The following is a 14,948-nucleotide window of genomic DNA, read 5'->3' on the forward strand; positions in this document are numbered from 1 at the left end:
TGCCCTCTGCCTGCCCTGGGCAGGCCTAGATGAAGTCAGGGGGTGTGTGTTTCTATTGAGCCACCAGAGGGCACTGCTGAGCTTCACCCACCAAGACCCAGATTTTGCCTGCCTGGGCTTTCCCTGAATTTCAGAGCTCTCTGGTTCCCCTAGAGACTATTGAGCAGAATGCTGCACTTGGATACAGGCGCCCAAATGAAGAAATGAAGTGAGTGTCTCTGAAAATCTTCCCTGTGGGAAGGAAGCTAATGTGATTGGAGTTAAGTTTGGGAACCCCCTAGATCCTATTCCCCCCAGTATCACGTACGCCCATATGAGGAGAACTCAGGGTTAAATCGAGTGACCTCCTAGCAAGGGTCATATAAGGGAAGTTATCTTTCTGTAATTTGGTACACCTGATCATTTAACAGTTGAGCTGTGATGTGAGACTGGAAAATGGGGAAGGTCCCTTTGGCTGAACTCCAGGCAGTCAGGGAGGCAGAACCCACTTTAGTTTATCTCCCAGCCCCTAAACTCATTCCCATCCCCTCCTTCTCCCTGTCTTCTCTCCCCCCGACCCCTTTCCAGAGCAGGGCTCAGTTCTGGCATATTGGTGGTGTCAGGGATTGAATCAGTGACCTCTTAATTTGCAAGACCTGTGTGCCACTGTTGTATCTCTCCTCCCCAGCCCACCTAAATTGAATTATAATCAAACCATTTGAAACTGAAAAGCCGGGGCCAGGCTGTGGCACACCAGGTTGAGCACACACATTACAGTGCACAAGGACCAGGGTTACAAGCCCGTGGTCCCTACCTGCAGGGGGAAAAACTATAAGTGGTGAAGCCAGGCTGCCAGTGTCTCTGTCTCCCTCTCCCCTCTCAATTTCTCTCTATACAATAATAATAATAAACTGAATATTCCTTTTTCACTCTTCATATCTTTTTGTTACGCAATCCTGGTTGAAACAGTCTCTCAGAAATGGCTAATTTTTCCCCCTGTATTTTAGATATTTAGCATTTGACTGAGTACTACAGTATACAACAGTTTACCAGATTAGGAAAAGGCTTCTTAATACAGAAACAATGTTTAGCTGTTTGCCCTTCAGATGCAGTGTCAACAGCTACTTTTGAACAAGTCTAGTAGGACTGTGTTTGAAACATTCTTTCAGTGACTTGATTTCTTGATACATTTTTCTCCCTTTTTATTAGTGATTAGATAGTGTTTTACAAAATTGTAAGATTTCAGGTGTGTAATTTCACACCTTTAATGGTTTGTGTAAGTCATCACACCCTCTACCAAAGAGTTCTGTCCTGTCCTCCCCTGAGCTACCAACCTTCTCACAAAGTCCAGGAGACAATTTGTTTAGGATTGTTTTTGCAAGTTCATTTACTTGCAGATACTGTTTTAGGAACTTAACCTTTACCCCACCTTTATAGGCGTGGACCCATTTCATCCACTTAAGTACTTGCTGAGCTGCTGGAGGAAAGGTCTTATTCAAGAGGTGCCTGAGGGCCTGTGTATCCATTTAGCTCAGATGATTTAATATATGTGTATGGGCCCCTCTCTTAAATTGATGCACAAAGTTGCAATCATGCCAGCCCCCCCCCCCCCAAACTAAAATTATTTTTAAGGGGAAAAGGAGGTGCAAAGATCTTTCTGAATTCATTAGGATTTATTTCCAATTGCTTCAGGACTCCATCTTCCCTCTGCAGAGTCAGAACAGACTCCATCCCCAAAGCTCAGCCTGGTCAAGAAGCTTCCCCCTTTTAGCAGACATTGGGAGTTCTATTCCGCTTGAACAATGACTAACTTGCCTGCATAGCTGACCACGTGGAATCAGAAGCTTCTTGGCCCCCCCTCCCCCCATAACTGGAAAAACAAAAACAAACAAAAAAAAAACACTACCTGACTCTGCCTTCCACATTCCTGGACCCTAAGATTCTGATCTCGTGAACTGCAAGTTGAGTTTACAGCCATATGATTATTTCCTTGTGGGAGTGAATTCCCCAGTTTTGTGTTTATTCCCTGTTGCATAAGTGAAATGTCTCTGCTGTTAGATTTGCATGTTTATACTTCCCTTTAAAGAGGGCAAGAGGTCATCACTGGTTGGAGGGAAAGGAACTTGGAAAACAAACCTTTGTCAATGATTATTGGTCCCAGGAATGCCAGGGGCACATTTGGTCACTAAACACTGGATTGCTTTGACCAGTGTTGCTGGGGGGAGGGTTCTCTGGTGAGTCTGAGAGGTCTTTGCTGGAACACAGCAGACTCCCACCAGCATTTGTCACCAAATGAACCCAACAGTTTCAATTCAGGTCAGCTACAAATTGTCTTCTCACCATTTCTGTGGCCTGATTTGGAGCATTGCATGTTGTAGCTTAGGGCAGAGTACTTAACCTGTGATTAAATCCCAAACTGCTATTCTAAATAAATGTGTTAATAGCAGCACAGCCAACACAAAAGTTTTCTAGTAAGCACTCTAATATTCTTACAAGCTTCAGGTTTCTGTGCTTGCCTATTTTAGAAAAAAAAAAATCCCTATGGCGTAATCAAGTTAATGAACTTTGTTAAAAGAAAAAATGCGATTTGCACAATAAATGCACATATTTACGGAATCTACACATGCAGCCTGCTAATATCAGATCACTGTACCTTCCTAAGCAAGAGAAATTGTATTTTGGAGAAAAGAAATGTGACATTTATTATGTTACTATTACCCATACTGAAAGCTATTTCAAGTAACTAAAAGCCTTACTTTTATTGGATAATAATGAAAACTTGAAGATTTGCCTGAAAATATAAAAGCACTAGTCCCTAGTAGCTTTAGATGTTGGAAGAGGACAAACAGCTGTTATGTCACAAGAACCTGTGAACACAGGAGTGAAGCCACAATATTGATACTTATTCCCCTGCCGACCCCCCACCCCCCCTGCAAACCAGTCTGTGGTCCCATTCAGCTATTTGTACTGGGTCCCATTATGGGTGTTAACTCTTGCTGCACAAAATAAAATCCTGAGGTCTTTGCTACACCTGTGATATGACATGAAAAGAACAAATTTTACCAGTGACTAGACACACATATATATCATATATTTGAGGCTGTTCCGTACTTAGAAGAAATGCTAGAGGGCCAGATGGTGGCGCACCTGGTTAAGCACTCACATTACAGTGTACAAGGACCTGGGTTCATGCTCTAGGCCCCCACCTCCAGGAGGAAAGCTTCGTGATTGGTGAAGCAGGGCTGCAGGTGTCTCTCTGTCTCCCCCTCCCCTCTCGATTGCTCTCTGTCTCTATCCAATAATAAAAAGATTTGGAAAAGAAGAAATGCTACATTCCAAGTTGTGAGAATGGACATGTTAATTTCTCCCACCTACATCCACAGGTGGGTCCTAAAGGTTGTGGACTGGAGGGGAAGGTCATGCTAGTTATGTTCCAAGATCCAGAGGTCTGTCCACAAAGGAAGACCGCAGCCTCCTCTAGTCAGTCACAAGCTCTAAAGACTTGGGTCCTAAGCCCTCAGGATGCCCATGACAAAGGAAGGCATTTCTGTCCTGTCCCCTGCAGGCACCCCATCTAATGAAACCTATGTGAAGTTTACCTGTTGCCATAGCTGAGTTCTGCCCAGACCATCATCCCATAGTTAACACTACTGCCCCACTAAGAGTTAACTTGTTATTAGGACATAGTTGACCCTTGAACAACATGGAGTTTAACACGGCTGGTCCCAGGGGTCCCTATGTAGTCAAAAGCCTGTGTATGTTGACTTTGGATACCTCCAAACTTCACTATTTATAGTGTGCAGCTGGCCAGAAACCATGATGCCACAATTGGTTAACATATATTTTGCTAGATGTATTATATTATTAAAATAAAGCAATCTAGAGGGGGGGAAAGTCATGAGGAAGAGAAAGATATATTTATAGCACTAAGCTAAAATTATGGATCTTCTACATTTGTATTTTGTCAGTCCCTAAATTCATAGTTTTATACGATACAAAATGATGAGGTGTTACAGGTAGCATTAGACATAAAAAAATGAAAAGTTAATGTGAAAAGTTTGTATTTATAGGTGGGACAACTCAATGATAGTAAAGCAAATACATGCTTGTTATAATTTCTGTATATATATATATATATTTTGCAGTTTTTTTTTTATTTAAGAAAGGATTAATTAACAAAACCATAGGTTAGGAGGGGTACAACACACAATTCCCACCACCCAATCTCCATATCCCACCCCTCCCCCGATAGCTTTCCCATTCTCTATCCCTCTGGGAGCATGGACCCAGGGTCATTGTGGGTTGCAGAAGGTAGAAGGTCTGGCTATTTGAAGAAGTTCTACAGGTAAGTGGAACACGTAGTTCAAACCCAAGTTTTTTCAAGTATGGATTATGCTTCCTGTTTAACTTGCCTACTGAGAAAGTAGAGTGGTGCTTGTTAGCTTGTTGACCACAAAATTCAGCCATGCTCCAGAAATGTTTCTTGAATGGCTGTATGAAAAAATATGTCAGGGCATTTGGTGAGAATAAGGGATTGTGACATTGGGTGAAAGAGGTAGCTTAGTGGGCAGGGTGTCTTCATTACCATGTATTTGACTCCTGTGTTTTTTGTTTCTTTGTTTGTTTGTTTTTGAGTCCTGGCACCATGTAGGAGGAACAATGGCAATTGAGGAAGCTTGGTGCTGTGTTATCTCTCCTGGCAGGAGAGTGGCTGAGCTGACTGGCCTCCCGGGCTCTGACTGATCTCTGGCTCAGAGTCCAGACTGGACTGTGCAGAGTGAGTCCCCAAGGAACGAGCCCCTCCTCTGAGGTCCTCAGAATGAACCTGGCAGCTTTTGCTTTGTTTAACAAGATTTGACCCTCTTGTTTCCACTCTGCCAATTATTTACTTCACACATTATTTATGAAGCCGATTTGTTTTGTTACCTCCAAAGGGGGAAAGGTTATTCCCTCCCTTTAAAAACTTCTGTTGAACCAACCCCCTTTTACATACTCCGTTGAAAGGGTAAGGTTATTGAGGTGGCAAATATCACACACCATTTGTTTTATTGTGTCATTTATGATTGTTCTTTATAAATTTGTGCTTTTGTGCTTTCGGTAGTAGGATCCCCCAGTAGGCACAACATTCCAGACTGGAAAAACAATCCAGAGCTCTAACCACTACAATACCTCCTGGCTGCACCTCTCCTTCCCCCCTTCCTTTTCTCCTTCCCCTTCCCCTTCTCTTCCCCTCCCTTCTTTCCTTTCCTTTCTGGTTAAAATCACATGGCTTTGCATATCACCAGTCATGAGGCAAAGCTTTAAGAGTCTCTTAAGCTACAGAACACCTATGTGTGGTAAAAGGTAAAGATATTTCTGGTCTTGTTGAATGGCCATTGCTTTCAGGGAACAAGGGAAATTTCCTCCAGCTCTCTGGGTTCTTCCCAGGCTGAATGAATAAATAAGTGGTCATTAGACAAACTAGCAAGAGGAAAGACTAAATTTAAATATGCATGGAGAATCTGTGTGGCTGAATTCTAGTGTTGTTGGAACAGATTGGGGGTTTATATCCCAAGGTAAAGATTAGGATATGGTCCAGGAGCACTAAAGAGAGGGAAGGAGATTTCACATAACAAGAAGGGAATGATTTCCTGTAATAATTCCTTGCCATGCCATTTGTTACTGCACCTGCTGGGCTCAACCAAATCAACACAACCAGGGCCACTTCGACATGTTTCACTTCGGACTGTGTCCAGATACGCCAGGCCTGTGATGTCAACCCTCCAGCTCCAATACATGAGTGAGAAACTTTCCTAGCTCATAGGACTCCTTAGTACTATTTCGGGTGGTGCACTTTATAACAAAGCGACAGAACCTAGATATAGAGATAGGGCACATATATTTATCCTGACAGAAACTAGACTTTCCAATTAAAAAGCTCATTTATGGGAATGACCCTGAATCTAAATAATCTGCATTCTTTATAAAGATCATGCTGTTTGTTAAAAAAAGAAATGAAAATAGTTTTTCCCAGGTGATTAATAGTATGTTACAAGATCATAAAATTACAGTGTTCAGTACCACACCACACCCACCACCGAAGCTCTGTATCCCTACCTTAACACCTCCCAAAGATAACAACCACCGCAGTTCTCACAAGTCTTAGAAACAGTTTGCTTGCTTCTGTTTTTTTCCCCCAAGTTCATGTGGGTCAGATCTCTAGGTTCCATATATGAGTGAAACTGTCCAGTAGTTCGTTGTCTTCAATATCTTTACTCATCTCACTAAGCATAACCACCTCCAGTTCCATCCATTTTCTCCTAAAGGATACACTATCATCTTTTTTTGATAGCAGACTAATGTTCCATGGAATATAGATCCCATAACTTCTTTATCCAGTCATCTGTTGATGGGCATTTAGGCTTCTTTCCCTCTTTGGCTATTGTGGATAATGCAGCTGTGAACACAATGGTGTGCGGTCCCCATCTAATTAGCGTTTGAGCACCCACTGGATAAATGTGCTGGCAAGAATTTTGAGACTCCAAAAGCAGTCATTTTAGGGCCGCAGTGTAGGAGACTGCTGAAAGAAAGAGTACCTGATGATATTCTTTGGCACAGACTCATCTTTATTTTATTCTTAAACTATTAACTTGCTTATTCTAGAAGCATGAGAGACCCAGGAGCAACATAACATCTGCAGTAATATATATATATAATATATATATTAGCGAATCAATATTGATTTACAAAACTACATGTCAGCAGGGGTATAATTTCACACTGTTCCCACCACCAGAGTTCTGAATCCCAAGTCCCTCCATTGCAAACCACCACAGTTCTCCCAAGGTTGCAGACATGGGTTAACTGTCATCTCTACAAGCATCTGCTTACATTTGTACATAATTGCCCCCTTTCCCTTCCAAATACAATCTCTTCAAAACCACACATAATCCTCTTTCTACATCCAAATATCTCTCCCCTTTTTGTTCTCTCTCTCTCTGGGACCTGATGAAACTGGAGTTCAGAGCCCTTTAATCCTCTTCCTCCTGTCACTTCTCCCCCACTGCAAGTATTGATCAAAGTTGTTTTGGGGGTGCAGAAGGTAGGAGTGCTGACTTCTGTAACTGGATTTGGACGTTGGCAGGTCGATCCATATCTTGGGTCTGGATTTATACACCTCCATGTACCCTCTGATTATTTTCACTTGAATGGCCCATCAGACTCACAGACCTTTTGCCTCATAGGTGTTCTCTTGCCTTGCTGTTTTGGTGAGTCTTACTTAGTGCCACTGAGTTCTGCATTTTGATCCGTGGATAATTATTTCTTTGTTGTGTTCTGTGCTACACATCTGTCCCCAATCTACTGTCTCTGCTCCTTCACCTCCTGAAGAGATGATACCAACAGCATCTCAACCCATTCCCTGATCCTTCTGCACTGCTAGTTTCTCAAATATCCTTCTCACAGTGGTCAGATAACTACTTCAACTTCAAATGGAATTATGCTCCTTTATTGTTCAGTGCCCTTCACAAATTCTCACTACTAATGGCAGGAAGTCAAACATCCCAACCTAATTTATTCCAGACTCTCCATCCAGCTTGGCCTGGTTTAAACATCTAGGATGCAAAGAGATTTGTCTCAAAATGAACACAGAGCTTTCCTCGGTGTGGCTAGCTGGGTCTTTGGTGAGCATAGCACTAAGCCCTCCTCCCCCTCTTCCAGCAGCACCTGAGATTCTACCCTCATGGAACCCAGGACCCCCAGATGACTTCCAGGGAGCAGTGTTCTTCTTCAAGATGAATGTTTATATTGTGTTTTTTCTAAGTTTCCTGGTGCCACATACTCTGAGACCACCTGGAGCATGGGGAACCAGCATCTTGGCATCTTTCTAGTCCCTAACTGGAACCTTTATTTCCTCATCTTATATGATGTGAATAGTAATATTCTCCCCTATTTCAAAATCAAGGGAAATAAATAAATCCTATAACACAGTGCCATTTTTTTTCCCTGTGGTACTTCACTTAAATTTTACATTGGGTTTTAATTTACACTCTCCAATTACTAGAGAAGTTAAATGCCTTTTTTAAAAAGTTGTTTTTTTTTAAATTTTTTAATCATCTGGTTTCTTCCCCATAAAACGGGTCTATCAATTGTCTATGTTCTGTGTCTTGTCATTGTCTGACTCGATAGGCATTCTTTACATAATCCAGAATTAATCCTTAGTTGGCCATAGGAATCAAAATCATCTTTCCCAATATACTGCTTGACTTTTAGCTTTGTTGCTTTGTTTATAGTATTTGTTTAACAAAACCTTTATCATGAATTATCAGCTTCTACATTGTTTTGCATCTTATCCAACCAGGCCTCCCCTATTTCATTAACAGCTGTTTATGTTTTCTTTAAAAATTTAGTTTGCTTCTCCTATAGAAGTCTTTAATCGATGTGTGTGTGTGTGTGTGTGTGTGTGTGTTAAAGTGAGAAAGTAAACATGCCCGTTTTTATAGTCTAGTATCATTCCCTTCCCTCCATTGCAAGCCATAGCAGTTCTCCTAAGATGGCAGACATGGTGTAACTATCATCTCTACAACTATCTGTCTACATTTGTACATTAATTACCCTCCCTTTTTCTTCCAGGTCCTCTCTTCCCCTTCAAGACACTCACGACACTATCACTACATCCAAATGTCCCTCCCTTTTTCCTCCTCTCTTTCCAGGTCCTGGTAGAGCTGGAGTTCAGAGCCCTCTTATCCTCTTCCTCCTATCACTTCTACCAAAACAACAGTATTCTTATCTTTAAATTAATTCTTATGTTTTACACCAGCCCTGTGTGCGAGTTGAGAAATTACATTCGTGAATCACAATAAATTAGCCCTCATTTATTATTCTTATTCATCTGGATAATAGAGCAGGAGATGGAGGGAAGTCATCATTTTCTATATCTCTGAGAGCCACAGGACCAGAGCTGTTTTCCACACTCCTGAGAGTGACTTCAGAAGAGACTGGGGGAGGAGGGGGAGAGGGGGAGCCAGTTTCTTGTGCAATCAGTCAGCAAATATTTCACGACTAGGCAGATTACTTTTGTCTGCACAATGAGATTCTTTCCCTTAATATATAATGCCTGGGACTGTAAGTCAAGGCATTTCATCATCTCTTCTCTTACTTATTTTTCTCCCTTGGATTTCTTAACTTTGCCATGAACTTTAGTGTTGCAGACTCCTACATTTGTTGAGCAATGTACCCAGCCTTCAGCATTTTGATGAGGAGATCACTGTAGTGAGATGTACGCTGTATCTTAAATTCATTTTATTTGCCAGAATAAGATGTCCTTGAGAAATGCTTGCTGCGTTTCTCTTGTTTGTTTGCTTTATATTCTAGGGAGTATGTAAGGGAATACTCAGTTGCTTTCAGCCTTGTTCCAGGCTTTCTTTGCTGGTTCTGATAAAGCAAAATTCCATGAATCATTCTGTTACGAGGAAAAATGTCTCCCGCCAGCCTGCTTCCAGATCATGGTTCTGAGATTCCTACCCTTAGTGGACATTCTGGGACATCCTATAGACTGTGAGATTCTAGGCAAGGATCCACTTACAGGACCAGAGAAACTGGGAGAGAGAAATGTGTATTGTTCTAAGCCACTATATAGAAATGTGGTAGTTGTTTTGTAGCAATAGAAAACCAATACGGTAACCTAAAGATCATTTCTGAAATCACTTCTTTGGCTAATACACATGTTGACTGGAATATTTCAGACAATCTCACTACATTTGTATTTATCCAGATAAGAGGTATGAAAATGTTTATGTTAACTCTCTCCCAGGGCCTGTTACATGAAATTAAGTAGAATACTTAAAAGTAGTCCTAAATAGAGCTATGTTTTTGGCTTTCTCTTCCTCTGTTTCTCTCTATCTTCCTTTCTTTCTTTTCTTTTTTTGCCCTAAAAGACAGACCACTTATGCTGACAGCTGAAAAAAAAAAGTATGGGTGGGGGAAGGATTCTTGCCTTTCACTACTATTTCCCACCACCCAGAGAGGGGCTGGCACACAATAGGTGCACTACACATTTGTTGGGAAAAAAAAAAAAAAGACCAAAACAGACAAATGAAGAAACAGTTATCATCATATACTTCTTATTGTTACCATAATCCTGTCTTGTCCTCTGTGGTAAGGGTTTTTACCTACGTCATTGCCCTGAATCATTAAAATAGCCTTGTTAAGCAAGAGGTAACAGTCTGGTTTCACAAGCAGGGGGACTGACATCCTAAGAGTTTATTATTGCCCAAGACTATAAAGATTGATCAAGACTTCTCTATGGAAAACACACACACCACCACCACCACCACCACCACCACCACCACCACACCATGTACATAACCACAAATATGTATGTATTCATAGACATTTTTACCTATCATCTATGTTGATTGCTTGCCCAAAAGATCTGTAAGTGAAACTTACGAAGAAGGTCTGTTTACATGTTTCCATCATCTCCTGCCACAATAAGACTGTGGACTGTAGGTGGCACTGGAGGTCTTGTCACCAGCCAGTTTTTCTTTGCTCCTTAGAACCGGCTGTATTTTCTTCCCACCTCCTTGGCTCTTGGGAGAGCTCATTCTCTCACATGGTTAATACCAACGGGTGGTCCCATTATATCCGATTCTTCACCTGTGAGTTATTTAGTGTGAAGAGAAGTGTTTACACATGCTACATTTCTGGTAGTGATAGTAAGACCTCTGTGCTAACCACTTGGAGAGAAGTGGGAACAGCTGAAGAATTGTTACATATCTGCTTCCCGCCGCCCCCACCCCCCCGCCCCCCACTTTGGGCAGCAAAGGTAACCAGGAGTGGGAATTCACAGTTTCAGAGTGCTTAGCTGATGACTTTCAATGACTTGCTTTGCCTAATTAACTTCATAATATTCTTATGAGAGAGATACTATTATCACATCTCACACAAAGAGGAGGAAACAAATCCAGAGAATAAAAACATTCCAAAGAACAAAACAAAACAAAACGAAAACTCCCAAGCAGATTGGAGGTAGCTCTCTTAGTTTTGAGTCAACACTAGAGGCTAGACAGGTCTCATTCCTTGAATCAGGAATAGAAAGGCTAGTAGAAAGATTTCTTGGAAATACTTTTGCTATTGCTGATTTCCTGAGTGTCATCAACAAGAATAAGCACTACGCAATGGAAATAAGCCCAATTTTTATTTTGGATGGTGTGAGCTGGTGCGAACTGAGTGGCTTGTACCCCGCATGGTACAGATATCTACACACTTTGATCAGATCACCCCCTTCTATGGAGAGAAGTGGGTACGAAGCTGGAGTATACTGAAGATAATTGTGTTGCTTTTCAGAAACCAAGTGACAGGTTGGATGGACGTGGGCAGGAGTGTGGGGGACATCAAATCAGGCAATGCTGTGATAAGTAATTTCCATGACATTTTAAAGAATGCATCCTAGAAAATATTATACAAAATAGGACCCAGCTACCCCACCTGCAGGGGGAAAGCTTATGCTGCAGCTCCTTCTCTCTCTCTCTCTCTTCTTCTTCTTCTTCTTCTTCTTCTTCTTCTTCTTCTTCTTCTCTCTAGTATCCTCTCAATTTATTTCTGGCCCATCAAATTAAATAATAAAGTTTAAAATTAAATAGGATCCAGCCCCCCACACCTGTGGACATCTAATCTTTGACAAAGGGGCTCAGACTATTAAATGGGGAAAGCAAAGTGTATTTCACTAAATACAAAAGTGAATTCCAAGTGGATCAAGGACTTGGATGTTAGACCACAAATTATCAGAAACTTAGAAGAAAATATTGGCAGAACTCTTTTCCGAATAAATTTCAAAGATATCTTCAATGAAACGAATCCAATTACAAAGAAGACTAAGGCAAGCATAAACCTATGGGACTACATCAAATTAAAAAGCTTCTGCACAGCAAAAGAAACCACTACCCAAACCAAGAGACCCCTCACAGAATGGGAGAAGATGTTTACATGCCATACATCAGACAAGAGGTTAATAACCAACATATATAAAGAGCTTGCCAAACTCAACAACAAGACAACAAATAACTCCATCCAAAAATGGGGGGAGGACATGGACAGAATATTCACCACAGAAGAGATCCAAAAGGCTGAGAAACACATGAAAAAATGCTCCAAGTCTCTGATTGTCAGAGAAATGCAAATCAAGACAACAATGAGATACAACTTCACTCCTGTGAGAATGTCATACATCAGAAAAGGTAACAGCAGCAAATGCTGGAGAGGTTGTGGGGTCAAAGGAACCCTCCTACACTGCTGGTGGGAATATAAATTGGTCCAACCCCTGTGGAGAGCAGTCTGGAGAACTCTCAGAAGGCTAGAAATGGACCTACCCTATGACCCTGCAATTCCTCTCCTGGGGATATATCCTAAGGAACCCAATACATCCATTCAAAAAGATCTGTGTACACATATGTTCTTGGAAGCACAAATTGTAATAGCCAAAACCTGGAAGCAACCCAGGTGTCCAACAACAGATGAGTGACTGAGCAAGTTGTGGTATATATACACAATGGAATACTACTCAGCTGTAAAAAAATGGTGACTTCACCATTTTCAGCCGATCTTGGATGGACCTTGAAAAAATCATGTTGAGTGAAATAAGTCAGAAACAGAAGGATGAATATGGGATGATCTCACTCTCAGGCCGAAGTTGAAAAACAAGATCAGAAAAGAAAACACAAGTAGAACCTGAAATGGAATTGGTGTATTGCACCAAAGTAAAAGACTCTGGGGTGGGTGTGTGGGGGAAAATACAGGTCCAAGAAGGATTCAGAGGACATAGTGGGGGTTGTATTGTTATATGGGAAACTGGGGAATGTTATGCATGTACAAACCATTGTACTTACTGTTGAATGTAAAACATTAATTCCCCAATAAAAAAATAGAAAAAAAAATTAAATTAAATAGGATACAGCTCAACATAGTGAGCCAGAAGGTTCTGACATGCAAGCAGCTCTAGTTTACAGCAAAGGCTAACACAAGTAGATCTGAACCATGGTTTCTATAGGGTCTCATAGTCAGTGGTTAACATACAGAGAAGAAGTCAAAGCCAGAACTTTTTTTTTTTTTTTTAATATGCCTACTGTTTGCTCTTTGGGCATCAACCTAACTAAATTTAGTTCTAGTAAATTTAGAAATTTACCAGAAGATGAAGTCTCTTTTGCATTAAATCCATATGCTTGCCGGAGCTAAGAGAGGTTAATAATAAAATGTAGGGACAAACACTGCAGATTCACTTAGACTAACTTCAGTTGCAATGAAACCACACTTTTTTTTTTTTTTCCTCCTCCAGGGTTATTGCTGGGCTCGGTGCCTGCACCATGAATCCACCGCTCCTGGAGGCCATTTTTTTTCCCCCTTTTGTTGCCCTTGTTGTAGCTTCGTTGTGGTTATTATTATTGCCCTTGTTGACGCAATTCGTTGTTGGATAGGACAGAGAAATGGAGAGAGGAGGGGAAGACAGAGAAGGGGAGAGAAAGACAGACACCTGCAGACCTGCTTCACCGCCTGTGAAGTGACTCCCCTGCAGGTGGGGAGCCGGGGGCTTGAACCGGGATCCTTACTCTGGTCCCTGCGCTTTGCGCCACATGCGCTTAACCCACTGTGCCACCGCCCGACCCCCGAAACCACACTTTAAGGTGGAGAAAATGTGCTTTAAGGAAGAAGACTTTCATGATTAACTGAGATGCAATGTGAAAAGCCTCTGACTGTGGTTTCTTCATCAAGTATCCTTATCTGATACATTAAGATGTTTAATCATTCTTGAATAGCTATGGATTATTTATCATACAGTTAGTGAAGGACAAAGTGATATTTCTGAGTTAGCTTTAAACTCCTTTTTTTAAAAAATCATTTCCTTGAGGAAATACTGAGGAAATAGAGTTGTTTTCAGAGGGGTACAGTTACATATTTTCCCTATACTTTTTTTGTTTGTTTGTTTGCTACCGGGGTTGTCACTGGGGCTCAGTGCCAGCACTACAAATCCACTGCTCCTGGCAGCCATTTTAGCCTCTCCCCCTACTTTCTTTCTACTTGATAGGACAGAGAGAAATTGAGAAGGGAGGGGAGATCAAGAGGGAGAGAAAAATAGACACTAACAGACCTGCCTCACCATTCATGAAGTGCCCCCTTGCAGGTGGGGATCAGGGTCTAGAACCTGGGTCCTTGAGCATGGTAATATTTGCACATAACCAGGTTCATCACCGTTCAGTCCCTCTCCCCCTATAGCTTTTAGCTTCCCAGATCCTGCTAGTCCTTCCCAAGGAAGGTGCCTTAGCACTCCTATCTCACAGAATCTACCCAGATGTTTTCATTTCAACACATAATGGTGAGCCAACTCTCGCCCCCTTCCTTATCTACCAAAATAAAGGTGAAGGCTATATACCCAGCATTCCGTTTACATTTAGAAAACTCTCAATTGATATTGATGGATTAACAGTTGAGATACATTTAGCCCAAAGGATAAATAGGACTCATTTCTTTATTATCATTTCTCAAGAAATAGCTCCAGTATGTTTTTAAGGGTCTAAAAAGAAAAAGGTTTCTTGAGCTTTAAAAGTCAGGTTGTGCAAGTGTGGTAGAATCTTAGAAACTCTCACACTGATAGATCTTTCTTTCTTTCTTTCTTCCTCATCAACTAGTTTGTAGGTGGTTATTTAATAGTGAGTCAGGCAAAGCTATTTTCTGGAGCTTACAGTCTTGCTGAGGGACAATCAACACTGGGGCAGGGTGGGTTTGGACAGAATGGGGACATAAGCAATGAAGGGAGTTTTGGCATCTGTGGGCTAAGAGTCAGACCAGTAGTCTAGATTTAGAATCAGGCTCTTTGGTCTCCCATCCAAATACTAAGCAGGCCTGATTCTGCTTAGCTTCCCAGATCCGATGAGATCGGGTGTGTTCAGGGTGGTATGGCCGTAGACAGAGCCAGATTCCTTGGAAAGAGCAGTAGTTAT

The sequence above is a fragment of the Erinaceus europaeus genome, chromosome 10 (genome assembly GCF_950295315.1).
Source record: "Erinaceus europaeus chromosome 10, mEriEur2.1, whole genome shotgun sequence".
Lineage (NCBI taxonomy): Eukaryota > Metazoa > Chordata > Mammalia > Eulipotyphla > Erinaceidae > Erinaceus > Erinaceus europaeus.